Raw genomic sequence first — 13694 nt, 5'->3', positions numbered from 1 at the left:
AACCTCATTACCACAATCAACAAAACATGCTGGAGGGACAGGTTCATAACCCAGAGACTGGCAATGCTCAGGAACAGACTTTCCATACATGTCAAGCAGAGCACCTCACTAGCCCTCTTCAAGAGAAATCATGATGAGTGCATGGGATATATAAAGTTCACCCCGGGGATCACTCCAGTGGCTCTACTTGATAGAGACACTGGGAACTAATGACAGGTGGCACAATGCCAGAGCACTTCTATGAGCTAGGCTTGTAAAGACCCTAGGGCCATTAGCCTGGTACACACCTATGAACCTATGTATTTAAACTGATAGTAAGAAGGTTTTATTAATTTGACTTGATAAAGCATTATTTGTGTAAGCATTGAGCATGTTGTTTCAAATAAAGTTTCTTGCATTTCTGCTTATTCTGCAGCTTTTTTGCTTTTAGATTTTTTCAAGTGCATCATGGAAAAATACAGTTTTATTCTCAATTTCAGGGACTTTTTGTTGTGTAAGCTGGGCCAAAGCACCTTCAAATGACTTCTGTCACAGTCCTCAGATTTGTTTTTTGACTGTTTGAGAAGTGTGAGAAGTGATATTAAGGTCACAATTTAAAATGTCAGAACATGGATTGCCATATCTTGAAATGTTCAGACTGAATGACCAAAAAAACTGACTGTTATATAGCACGTTAGAGATTGCCATTTCTCAGAATGTTATATTTTCTCTGTGGAATGGTAGTCTTGGAGTTAGTATATATAAATTTAGGTGGTGCAGGGGGGGGGGCTTTCCCCCTGAAAAAAAACAAGCTTAAAGATGAAGAGAGATATAGATATTTTCTCTTCTTTTTTCAGTATTTCTAAACTTGGCAATTCAAGTTGGAATTTTCAATAGGGAGCCAAGGGAAAACGCTCAGTAAATGAATTTGGTTATGTTTTCTTACTTACTATAGATTCATTAATTTATAGACTGTTACTAGCCTAACAACCCAGGGACCGTTCTAAGCCTAGCCAAGTTTCCCTGAAAGAATAAGGATGTCAAGTATCCAAATAGGACATCGAGGACAGGCATTTATAAGCTACCTCTGTCCATAAGGTGCATGGGTGTGAGGCCCGGTGTAAATTTCCTATTCTCCATCCACTGGTCTAGGTCACACTTAAAATGGGTAATAGACAAACTCAGCTTCACTAAGATGGGAAGCCTGTTTCATAGGAGGGGCAGCCTCTGGGACAGATATCTGTCTCTCCAGTATGTTCCAAGTAACAGTCACAATTCAGGGCCCCAGATCTTGTATTTCTGGTGCTCTTTGACTTATGAATATGCAGGAAATTCATAAATGTGGGGTTTGTGGATGCCTGGTAGGCCAGGCATAGATCACCCCCTGAGCAATCTATAGGACACTGAGTGGAAGGAAAGGGCTTTAAGGCCCTCTGCATAAGCGTGGTTTGTTACACCCTATATTCTTTTTGTAAGGAACTCCTGAGGTCACTGTTGTTGGTGCATATGCCTGGTCAGGTACATATTAAAGGGAGCACTGTACTCTATTACTGGTCTGGTAAAGGCAGAGTATAGTGGAATAATGACCTTTTTGCACCTATATGCCATGCCCTTACTTATAAATTGCACAACATAAAAGGATTTCATTACCACTGTGGCCAAGTGGTGGTCGAAGGTAAGGCTACTGTCAATGTGTGTACCCAGATCCCAGACAACTGGGTAAACTCTTAGGGATGTATTATCAACATGGTAATTAGCCAAGATGGATAACTTCCCAAAGGGTGCAGTTATACATTTCTAAGCACTGAGTTTAAGACCATGGCTTTGACATTGTTTGTTAGTCAGAGATAGTCCTTCTTGAAGAATGCTAGTATCTGTAAGGGAGTAGATGATAACCCCTAGCTTGCAATCATCTGCAAACTTAGTCAGCCATAAACCTTCAGCATTTACTTCCATTTCAGAGAAATAGATGCCAAAAAGGAGTGGGCCCAGTACCAAGCCCTGGGGCACCACCTATTTTGACCTCCTGGGTTCTATCAGGGAACCAGTTAGCTATCCAGTGAGTGAGAAAAGGGTTTATGTCTAAGCTATTGAGCTTGTCTACAATGCCTGAGTGGGGTATTGTGTCAAAAGCCTTGGCCAGGTCAAAGTAAGTTATGTGCACAGTCTTATCTTCATCCAAAGCTTTGTTGACCCTCTCAAAAAACACCACCAGAAATAATAAGCGTGACCTTCCTTTAACAAAGCCCAAATTGTGATGAGTCCCACTTTTGCAGGTTACCTGTTTCCTCATTTATCATGTCCATAATGAATCTTTTTGTGGCCTTGCATATGAGGCAGGTCAGTAGTTACCCAGATTAGTGGTTGGACCTCTTTTGTGCAGGGGAATGACCATAGCCATCTTCTTTCCTTGGGCACAAAACCTGACTGTAAGCTCCAGTTGAAAAGTGATTCAAGTAAACCAGAGAGGTCATGTTTTATGCTATTTATTAAGCCTTTTTGGATGTTATTGGGACCCATTAGTGCAGTGTTTCTGGCCTTGGAAGGTGCACTGATGACCTGATCCCTAGTAATGGTGGTGGTGGTTGTGGTGGTGGGGGGGGATTTTTGCCCTAGTAATCACGGTGGTGGTTGTGGTGGTGGGGGGACATTTTGCCCTAGTAATGACAATGGTGGTTGTGTTGGGGGGTAGGGGCTTTTGCTTGCATGCAGGTTCTGATACTTGGTTTTCAAACAGACAAACTGCAATAAATTTTGTTCTATCTTTCTGGAATTATACAATATCACCTTCTGTTGAACCTGACATCTCTTCTGTTTTTTCATGTTCAAATACCATTTCTCTTTGTTCTTCTTCCAATCTGTGCACAATCTTCCCACTTCTATGGTTTGTTCATTATATTTTGAATTGGCATGTTTCATTTCTTTTTGGTCTGATTTAACCAGACTCTTCTAGTGCTGTTAAATCTTGTCAGCATTCGACTTGTTTAAAAATGGACACACATTGTCATTGTATGGCTGTTAATATTTGTTGTACCTGCAGATGTATGATTCGCTGTACATATTTGCTTTCCTGCAAACCTGTTTCCATTTCATTCACACTTTAATGCATTTCCTGTCATGTGTCTGTAATACTTCCCTGTATTACCCATTTTTACTTATTATACAGATAAAGTTTGTTGTAAAATAAATGTAGGATTGTAGTACTTTGTAAGAAGACTAGTTCATAGGTTCATAGGTTCATAGGTTCATACTAGGCTATCTGCCCTGGGGCAATTATAAGCCTAGCCCGATTCTGTATGGCTTACACCACCCCTTGATTTGAGTATACTGTGCCCTTTTTAAGGTTTAGTTTACTGTGCCTCTGTCCAATAGTGACACGGGAGTAATCCCTGGGACAAATCTACGATCCCCCATCCACATATCGAGATTCTTCTTGAAGAGATTCAGTGAGGTGCTCTGCCTCACATGAACTGGAATTCTATTCCAGAGCAAAGGGAGCCTCTGGGCTATGAACCTGTCCCTCCAGCAAGTTCTATTTATTTCTGTGCTGAGGTTCAAGTCCCTCGAGCGTGTGGCTCTAAGGGATTTAGATTTACTGAGGTGGAGCATGTCCATTAATTCTGGATTTGACATAGCTTTGTATGTCATGCATAGATCGCCTCGAAGTAGGCAGTATGCAACTGAGTAAAGTTGGAGTTATTTTAACTGAGCAGCACATGGCATCTGTTTGAGACCCTTGATCCTCTTGGTGAGATACTTTTGGGGTCTTTCTAATTACTGCAGGTGTCGGGTAAGGTACATCCCAAAAGGGGCATTGTATTCTATGATGGGCCTGATGAGGGATGAATAAAGGGGCACGATTACCTCTCTTGATCTAGATGTGAAACCCTTCGTGATGAGGTGGGCTATGTAGAAGGTCTTTCTAACCACTTTGGCAATGTGGTTTTCAAAGGAGAGATTGCTATCAACTTGGGTCCTCAGGTCCCTAATAACTTTCTCTGTACTTAATAGGTTTCCGCCTATGTGGTAATTTGTGGGCACAATGTTTTTGCCAAAAGGTATGACTATACATTTTTTGGCATTTAGCTTTAAACCATGGCACTGGCACCAGTTATCTGTCTCTGTGAGACCTTTTTGAAGGATGTTTGTGTCAGCTGGAGAGTTGATTATGGCGCCCAGTTTGCAGTCGTCTGCGAACTTGGTGAGCCATAGTCCTCCCACGTTTGCCTGTACCTCAGAAAAGTATATACCGAACAAGAGTGGTCCCAGGACAGAACCCTGTGGGATGCCACTTGTGACCGGTTTCGAGTCAGACATGGCTCCAGCAACTCTCACTCTGTGGGTTCTGTCTTTGAGCCAGTTTGCAACCCATCTTGTGACATAGGGTTTATATTTAAGCTGGATAGCTTATCTATGATGCCCGAGTGGGGTATTGTGTCAAATGCCTTTGCAAAGTCCAGATAGGCTGTGTGGACTACCTTCCCTTCATCTATGGCTTTGGTGACTGTTTCGAAGAAGTCAACCAGGTTCAAAAGGCAGGATCTGCCCTTGACAAAGCCGAACTGGGTAGGATCTAGTGTCTATAGGTCCCCAATGTCTTTGTTTATGAGCTCCATGATGATTCTCTCCATAGCCTTGCAGACTAAGCTAGTCAGGCTTATGGGGCGATAGTTTCCAGGGTCCATAGAGGCTCCACCTTTGTGGAGTGGGACCACTGTTGCTGTATGCCATTCTGTGGGCACATATCCTGTAGTGAGGCTGAAATTGTATAGCTGTTTTATTTGAGGGATTAGTTCCTCTTGGAGTTCATGTAGGACACAACCTGGGATGCCATCTGGTCCCATGGAAGCAGTGTTTTTTGCTTTGGAGAGGGCAGCCTTCACCTGAGCATCAGAGATGTTTGGGAGGCAGCCCTCTGCTGGGATAGATACTTGCTCTTTGGGGGGGGGGGAGAAGTTTGCACTGAACCTGTCTGCCAGGATATTGGCGATGTCTGTGGGTTCAGTGTATTTTTTGTCATTTAGAATCAACTCAGAACAAGTCTGGGAGTTGCATCCCAGGTTTCTAACATAACTGAAAAAAGCCTTATGATTGTCTTTGGTGTCCTGTGCAATTTTTCTCTCGAAGCTGGCCTTGGAGGATTTTATGAGGGATCATAATTTTTTGCTAGTACTGATCAGAGATGCCTTCCCTGTTAGGGATTTTGCTCTCTCATGTAGTAGCTTCCTCCTTCTGTTGTACAGTTTATTTATGGCAGGGGTCCACCAGACTGGATGCCTGCCTTTGGATGATTGGGTCTTGGTTTTGTTTGGGATAGCATGATCCATGCATTCCTGGAGATGTCCGTAGAATGTGTTTATATAGGATTCTGCAGTTTGGGCCGTAGTTTCCACTGGCCCTGGGGCATTGAAGGATTCCACTTTGGTTTTGAGAAGTGAGAAGTTCGCTTTTGAGAAGTTTTTCACTGTGGTTTTCTGGGCTGGGGGTGGGGTCGGGATGTGGACATCCAGTGAAATTAATTTATGGTCTGATCTTACCAATGAGGGATATACTTCTGGTGTGGAGCATAGAGTCCCCATGTTGGTAATGATCAGGTCTAGTATGTTGTCCCCTCTTGTGGGAGTGGTGACTAGTTGTTCCATAGCATTTGAGTTCATAATTCCCAGGAATCTTTGGGCTAAGGTGCTGGAAATTAATCCTAATTTCAGATACTTAAACATTTTTACAAGGGCTTGTTAATTTACAATCTTTACACACAAAAATCAGTATCTACAGACTTAAATACATCTTGCTGTCTAGTGTCTCCACATAAAATTCCACATTACCTGTTCTAGAAAATGCCAGCAGTACTTGTGGCTCTAAAACTTCTTCATTCACACTTTGTGTTTTAGGTATAGTTTAAAGCCTTCAAAAATAGAAACTGCTTCCATAATTTGCAGTAAAACAGCAGGCTTTGTTTAACTCATCTTAAAAAATTACATATTCAGCAGACCATAAATAAGACACAGTAGAAGTTAATATTAGATTATCAGCCTGCGGACTATGACCTGCCTAGCCAATAACTAAACAGTAACTGACCATATCTGAGAATCAAACCATATGTACAGCCACAGGAGTACAAAACTAGTATATCACTGTACCAGCCGGTTTCCATAAGTATTCAGAAAGAATGCAAACTATAGGAAAACCTGCAGTCACGTATGTGGTTCAAAATCTGAGAGTGTTATTAGGAACGCAAACACCAACTATGTATGCAAAAACATCAGGTTTCTAATCTAAAGAAATGCAGATTATAAAATTACTAAATACAGGTTTGAAATACTGCAACGGCTGATGAGTGCATTGATAAACCTCATTGTCCTGTTTTGCTGATTAGAGAACTGCAAAAAAAATTTTGCATTCTGCAGTTATTGTTGTGTTTTAATCCAGTTATTGTTCTATGTTATTGAACCCTGAATTACTTTTCTCCTTTTGAAATTAGTTTATATAACAACAGCATGCAAAAATGAAGATGTGTATTAACAATTCTTCTTGTTAGCAATTGAATATTATGAAATGCGTATTGCAACATAAAAATGTACTACTTTTCTTGACTTTTCATGTTCTTTGCATGTAAGAAGAAATTATGTATGTTACAAAACACTGCACATTAAATCTTTCATGGTTGTTAAATGCTTACTTATAACTGGTACAATGTGCTCCTGGAGACATTCCTTCACTACTTTCATACCACGATCAATAACACAGCCTTAAAAAAGAGAACATATGACAAATTAAATTACTGCACTTATATTAACAAATGTGCATTTTAAAGTTTACTTCTCTATACATCTGAAGCTGGCAAAAAATAATTGGCATTAACTAACTTTAAATACTTGACACTTTGTATAACAGACAAAAGAAATACAACTTTAAAGATGTCTGTCTACAGATGACCTCATGCCAGGGGCGGCTCGTGGCATAGGGCTGCCGGACTGCAGCCCCCTCAAAAATAAAAACAGAAAGAAAAACAAATGAAAAATAAAAAAAAATATTTTTTTAACATTTGCGGACTTCAAAGATAGAATGCTCAGGGCAGCCCCGCCCCATAGGGGACACTGCACCTTTACAGTGCACAGATATGGGACGCTGCGTTCAGACTGCAAGAGGAGCAGCAGGGACTCGGGACAGAGCCTTAGGGATCTCGTCGTGGAGCATTGGGATCTCAAGGTCTTCAGTATTGAAGGATGTATGTACAGACGTTAACTCTGGATGTATTCATTCAGGTAAGGTGCCTTTTAATTTACAATGTTTATTTGTATTGAGTTTTAATTTACAATGTTTATTTGTGTGTGTATGGTGCTTGTGCTTTACTGGAGAGAGAGAGAGTGTGTGTGTGTGTGTGTGTGTGAAAATGCCCCAGGTGCTTATGGTGGTGTGGTAGGGAATGCCTCAGGCTTGAACCCTGTACCCTGCATGCAGGTGTTAAAGACTTGAGTTCCCTACCCACCACCATTTGTAAAAAAATTTCAGATTTTTGCCTCATATTCGATCTGATCTGTTCCTCATAATATCTGTGGTTTGTAAATGCTGCAATGCTTGATATTTGATGGTGTAGTAGTAGCATTGTTGCCTCACAGCTGCAGGTTCTTGGGTTTGATTCTTGGCTGGGGTTCCTTCTTTGTGGGGTCTGTATCTTCTCCCTGTGTTTGTGTGGGTTTGCTTTTGTGCCCTCCCATGTTACAAAGACATGTCTGCATTATTTCTTCCTGGGCCTCTGCTGAAAATTGTTTATTTGTTCCAAGTCAGACTGTCCTGATTAAAAAATGTTAAATAAAATTGACAGGCATTTGAATTTCAGACTTAAGGGTTTCTGAATGCTCAATTCCCGTCATTTGATGGTGCAGTGGTAGTATTGTTGCCTCACAGCTATAGGTTTTCTGGTTTGATTCTTGGTTGGGGTGGCTTCTGTGTGGAGTCTGCATCTCCTCCAGGTGTTTGTGTGGATTTGCTCTGGTTCCCTGCCATTTTACAAAGACGTGTCTGCAGTTTTAATCCCTGCTGAAAATTGGTTTTGTTCTGTCCGCAGTAAAATTGACAGGCATTTGAATTTCAGACTTCAGGTTTCTGAATGTTTAATTCCTTGCATAATTGATGGTGCGGTGGTAGTATTGTTGCCTCACAGCTATAGGTTTTCTGGTTTGATTCTTGGTTGGGGTGGCTTCTGTTTGGAGTCTGCATCTCCTGCCTGTGTTTGTGTGGATTTGCTCTGGTGCCCTGCCATTTTACAAAGATGTGTCTGCAGTTTTAATCCCTGCCTCTGCTGAAAATTGTTTTTGTTCTGTCCGCAGTAAAATTGACAGGCATTTGAATTTCAGACTTCAGGTTTCTGAATGTTTAATTCCTTGTATAATTGATGGTGCAGTGATAGTATTGTTACCTCACAACTATAGGTTTTCTGGTTTGATTCTTGGTTGGGGTGGCTTCTGTCTGCATCTTCTCCCTGTATTTGTGTGGATTTGCTCTGGTGCCCTGCCATTTTACAAAGACGTGTCTGCAGTATTAATCCCTGCATCTCTGCTGAAAATTGTTTTGTTCTGTCCAAATTGACAGGCATTTGAATTTCAGACTTCAGGTTTCTGAATGTTTAATTCCTTGCCGATTTGATGGTGCAGTGGTAGTATTGTTGCCTCACAGCTATAGGTTTTCTGGTTTGATTCTTGGTTGGGGTGGCTTCTGTTTGGAGTCTGCATCTCCTGCCTGTGTTTGTGTGGATTTGCTCTGATGCCCTGCCATTTTACAAAGACGTGTCTGCAGTATTAATCTGCTGAAAATTGTTTTTGTTCTGTCCGTAAAATTGACCGGCATTTGAATTCCAAACGTCATGTTCTCCAGAATACATAGTAGCACAACCTTCTTTTCTAGCAATTTTCTAAGTTTATAAGATGAATATTTTAAATTTGTCCCTATTTTTGGGACTGTATTCCCCATTATTGGCTTCCAGGTTTTGTGCTAAGGTTGACAGCTATGGCAAGAACTGAATTCACTGAATATGGACTGTAGAATTGTGCATATTTACTGATAAAGGTGCACTGTAGAATTGTGCATATTTACTGATAATGGTGGACTGTAGAATTGTGCATATTTACTAATAATGGTGGACTGTGGAATTGTGCATATTTACTAATAATGGTGGACTGTAGAATTGTGTATATTTACTAATAATGGTGGACTGTGGAAGTCTGAGTAGACTTTTTTATGATAAATGTTCTCAACTGGGCAGTTTTGCCATTATGGGTGCATATGTTTTGTTTCATTGCTTACTGGAAAAATGTTCAAAACAAATTTAAAACACCCTCTAACAAGTGTACTGTATTGTACAAGGAATATAATTTTTAGTACAATGAGGAAGGTGTATCAAAGAGCACATGTATGTTTCATATGCAAGGGGCCTATGATTCAAAACAGCCCAAAATTAATCTTTATCTGCCACTGGCAAAATGTATTTTCTTTGAATGTGGGTTTCAATGCTGTTTCAATGAATGTGAGTTTCAAGGGCAGAGAAGTTTTAATGCTAAGTTTTCATTGTGAGACTGCATTGCTTTGTTTAACAGATGACTTAATGTTTGTGCTGTAAAATACAAAATAAAACTTTCAAATGAAGTCCAATCATTGAAGTAAAGCAGTATGCACATTAGTGTTTATGGTAAATGGAGTGAAATAGCCAAGTAATGGTTAATTGGAATGGCTGCAGAGGCTCCAGTTCAACCATTATTTTGTCGGGGGAAAGGGCAGCAAACTCAGACAGGCCCAGCTGAACTATACCTCCCAACTGTCCAGATTTTCAAAGAATGAATAGATTTTGCTTCTTATTTTTGGTTTGTTGTTCATAAAATTTGTAGTTTTAATTCCTAAATGATTTGCCAGAAGTCACTAAATAATAAGTTTCAGACTTCATAACCTTCATAAAAATGCATGTTAAAGTAAGAGCCGTTCTATCAACTGTCTCAATTTATACAAGAGCAATTTTAGTACTGTTTATATGTGCCCCCAATATATTTGGCCTTGTTCAAATTTACTGCATTAACAGGTTGAGAGGTACATGCAAATAAATTGCTTTATAGAATTAGGCATAGCCAACCTCTCAACTGCTTCCCCTAATAATCCCTCCGCAAAATAGCAATTTTGGAAGAAAACATGGAGGGTTTAAAATTAAGAAATAACTGTAATAATCAAAGTTATAGATTACTTGAAATGCATGTAGATTCTTTTATTTTGTCAGCTGCTCAAGGTAGCAGTACTAATATTAAAGTGTCCCTTCTTTGACAGGTAGAAGCTGTATTGTGTGTCTATTTTATATTTTTGCATCACATTTTTGGTCCATTTTTCATAAAATTGTGTTTTTGGCAAATTAGTGACAAATCACTAAAGACTGAAGTTAGAAAATGACAGACATTTGAGTTTCAGATTTTATACCCTTCAGAAAATTCATACTAATGCAAGACCTATTCTATTATCTTTCTAAGTTTATTAGAGCAATATTTAAAAATTGTCCTTATTGTTGTGCCTTTGTCCCACTTCTGTGTATGGCTTTGTCCAGATTTCTTGCTCTTGAAGTTGAGAGGTATGACAAATGTGTCAGGGCCATCACAGTCAGCCAGAGAGATTTCAAATTGTGACATGCTTGTTGCCCCATGTAGTGACTCTGGATGTGTCCAAGCAAGGCAAGGAGTAGTTGTATCTACCTTGGATGGGGAGGACACACTGCATAAGTACTACAGTGGCTTTTCATCTGTCCTTGATTTTGCAGAATGGTCTGGTTTCTGTCATATTTTTGTACTGTTGATTTATGCTTATTACTCAAAGTGCCTGTTGCTCTGTGTTTAAGTAGCAATGCTTTAATGACCATAAGGTAAGCTTGTCTGACATCGTAAGATGCAAGTAAGCTTTAATAAGCATACTGTTAAAGAATTGCCAACATTGAAAGCCTTTCTGTTGTTGCCATGCAGAGAATACTTGACTAGATAATGTATAAGCCTTGGGTATTAAAGGACAGGATTCCATTATTTTAAAAGCTCATTACACTTGTTGGAGACTTCCAGTCATCTCTACAGGCTTTAAACTAAACAGAATGCCAATCATGTGTGGTCCATAACCTGTACAGTAATCCTTTAAGCAATGTATCTTGAGCTTGTTTCTTGTTTGCTTTTCATTTTTACTTTTATCATGTTTTCCCCATGAAACAAGTTGTCAGGCAGTAGGTCTTTTTGGATAAGAAACATTTTACAAGTGGGGGCATCACATAGATTTCTACTTTCAGCATGTTGCTTGGTACTTTAATAAAGCTGAATATATTATAATTAGAACTGCAGTGCAAGGAGAAGTGGTTTGAGTTGAGTGCTTCTGGTTTTTCTTATACTTGATTTTGACTGGCATTCCAGTAATGTATTTAAAAAGTAATTTATTTTTTCATGCCTCACAACCTTTTGTTTCCATCTAGATATTAAGTAAGCTGTCATGCAGCCAATGCATTGAAATATTTTTATTCTTCTACACTTATTTTTGTCTTGATTGGACTTTCATAATGATGGTTTGCCACCCAGGGCAGCGTATTTAATTAAAGTTAGTTTTTTTGTGGTTTTGTGCATAGCTCCTCCCCGTTATGGTTGACCACACCCCTTCCCTTTGACCCCGCCCATTCAGCGTCTCCTGCAGCCCCCCTGTGATTTGAAGTCACCAGCCGCCACTGCCTCATGCTATATTATTACAAGCACACATCTATATATGTTTAATGTTTATGTTAATAGCTACCTTGTTATCAGCTCAAGTAAGAAGCAATTGTAGCAAAATAAGTGTCAGACAAAATTTAGTCAGTTTATAAAGAGTCTCATTGAATGATGTTTTGGGGTATGCTCAAAATGAAAATTTTAATATCACATTTTAAATTTGAATTCACAACAAAGAACCAGATTATGACTAAAGGTTACATGTATCACCTAGGTGGGCATTTTGATCTTTTTTTCCACAGGCCTATCACATGTCTATAAGTTTGTATTATGGTGGCCAGCACTAGCTGAGCGGCCATCTTGTATTTCAAATACACCTCAAGTTACAAAAATAACATCACATGCAGAATGTATTTATGTACTTATGTATTTACCTATTTTTATTTATTAACAGGGTACAGTCTTACCAGTCATGGCTAAGTAGGGCCAGACAGAAAAGCTCAATGATTCAGAAGTTGTATGTATGAGTAATACAGTACCATTAATGTATATGAAACAAACAGTGCAAACTCATTATAATGACTTACAAACGTCAATAAGAAATCCAAACTTCAGTTGAAGCAACTGCACAGTCAAACCAATGTTCATAGGCTTGTGCCTGAAAAGTGTCTTCTATATGTAACTGAGTTAACTAACATTAAAAAAGAAGTTCGGAACAACCTTGACTCTAAATAACAAAATATTTTTTTTACTAGAATGCATTTATGTATGTATTTATTTATTTAAATAGAAGCCAAACAAAAATTAATAAAATGCCACAAAAAGGAAAATAAAGGTTAAACAATGGCATTTCTATGGGAAGTCTTCAGAAATAATAAAGACAACTTAGTACCCGTTAGCCTACATTTTACCTCAGACAGATAGATAGATATGGATATATGAATTTAGTTTTTTCTGTCGAGGACATTTAGTCAGTATATCCTTTTTAACTTTTATATTTCCATTTACATAGACATTCATAACCCATTTTTCTTCTGTTTTGACCACACACTTAGCAGCACCTGACTTGTATCATCTTCATAGGAGAATCTTTACTTGCATCAACGTTTGCAGTGCTCGGCTGTCTTTAAATGCTATTTTCTTATAAGAAGGATATGCTGTATATTTTTAGCACAGGCAAGTATATTGTTCACTTGCACATATTTAAAAAAACTATAAACTTAATACAATGTAACCAATTCTCAAGCAATCACACATTAATTTACTATTTCAATGTTTTGTTGTCATTGTCTTAGAAGGTCTGACTAGACTACCAGGCTTTTGGTGAAACTGAGAAGGATGTTTCTTTTTTAAGATAGAAAAAGAGTTTCATGACTATCTAACAGTGTTCTTGTTGAGTAGGTGGGTGTCATTCATGAGAGGAATATGCAGGCGGAGTGTCAGCAAGCAACTTCGAAGAAAGTCTTCTGACCCTAAAGGCAGAGGTGATGTTTCCTCATGGTCTTCACCCATCAGAACATTTGAAGGCATAGGTCTCTCATTCACATATTCTACAGACATAACAGATGCCGCTGGTGACTAACATTCAAAAACATTTGCACCAGTCAATGGTTTCCTCCCCATCACTTTTCCAAGTTCCCAGGCTGATTCACTTGCTGTAGCTTTTGCTCTGGTTTAGGTATCATTTCTTCATACAACTGAAACATGACCATTGGTGACAGTGCAGGAGACAGGTCCTGAGAAACTCTTAATTATACCAGGAATCAATTTAGGACAGTAATGACAGTCGCTGATTTAGATGTTTTTTGGTTGTTTTTGCCTATTTCACCCTGTAAGCCCACTGGATATAACTGTCCCTTTTTAGGAGCAATCTAGGACACTGTCTGGTTAAGTGCCAAGAGTCACACAGTAGGCAAATGGAAGCTGAAGGAATCATATGCTATAACCTGGACACAGGAAGTAATTCATTAACAGCTCAGAGCTGTAGGTCAACCTCGCTAACTGCCAGGC

The sequence above is a fragment of the Protopterus annectens genome, chromosome 3.part1, assembly GCF_019279795.1.
Source record: "Protopterus annectens isolate FY-2018-M chromosome 3.part1, PAN1.0, whole genome shotgun sequence".
Lineage (NCBI taxonomy): Eukaryota > Metazoa > Chordata > Ceratodontiformes > Protopteridae > Protopterus > Protopterus annectens.
Note: the sequence above shows the minus strand (reverse complement) of the source record.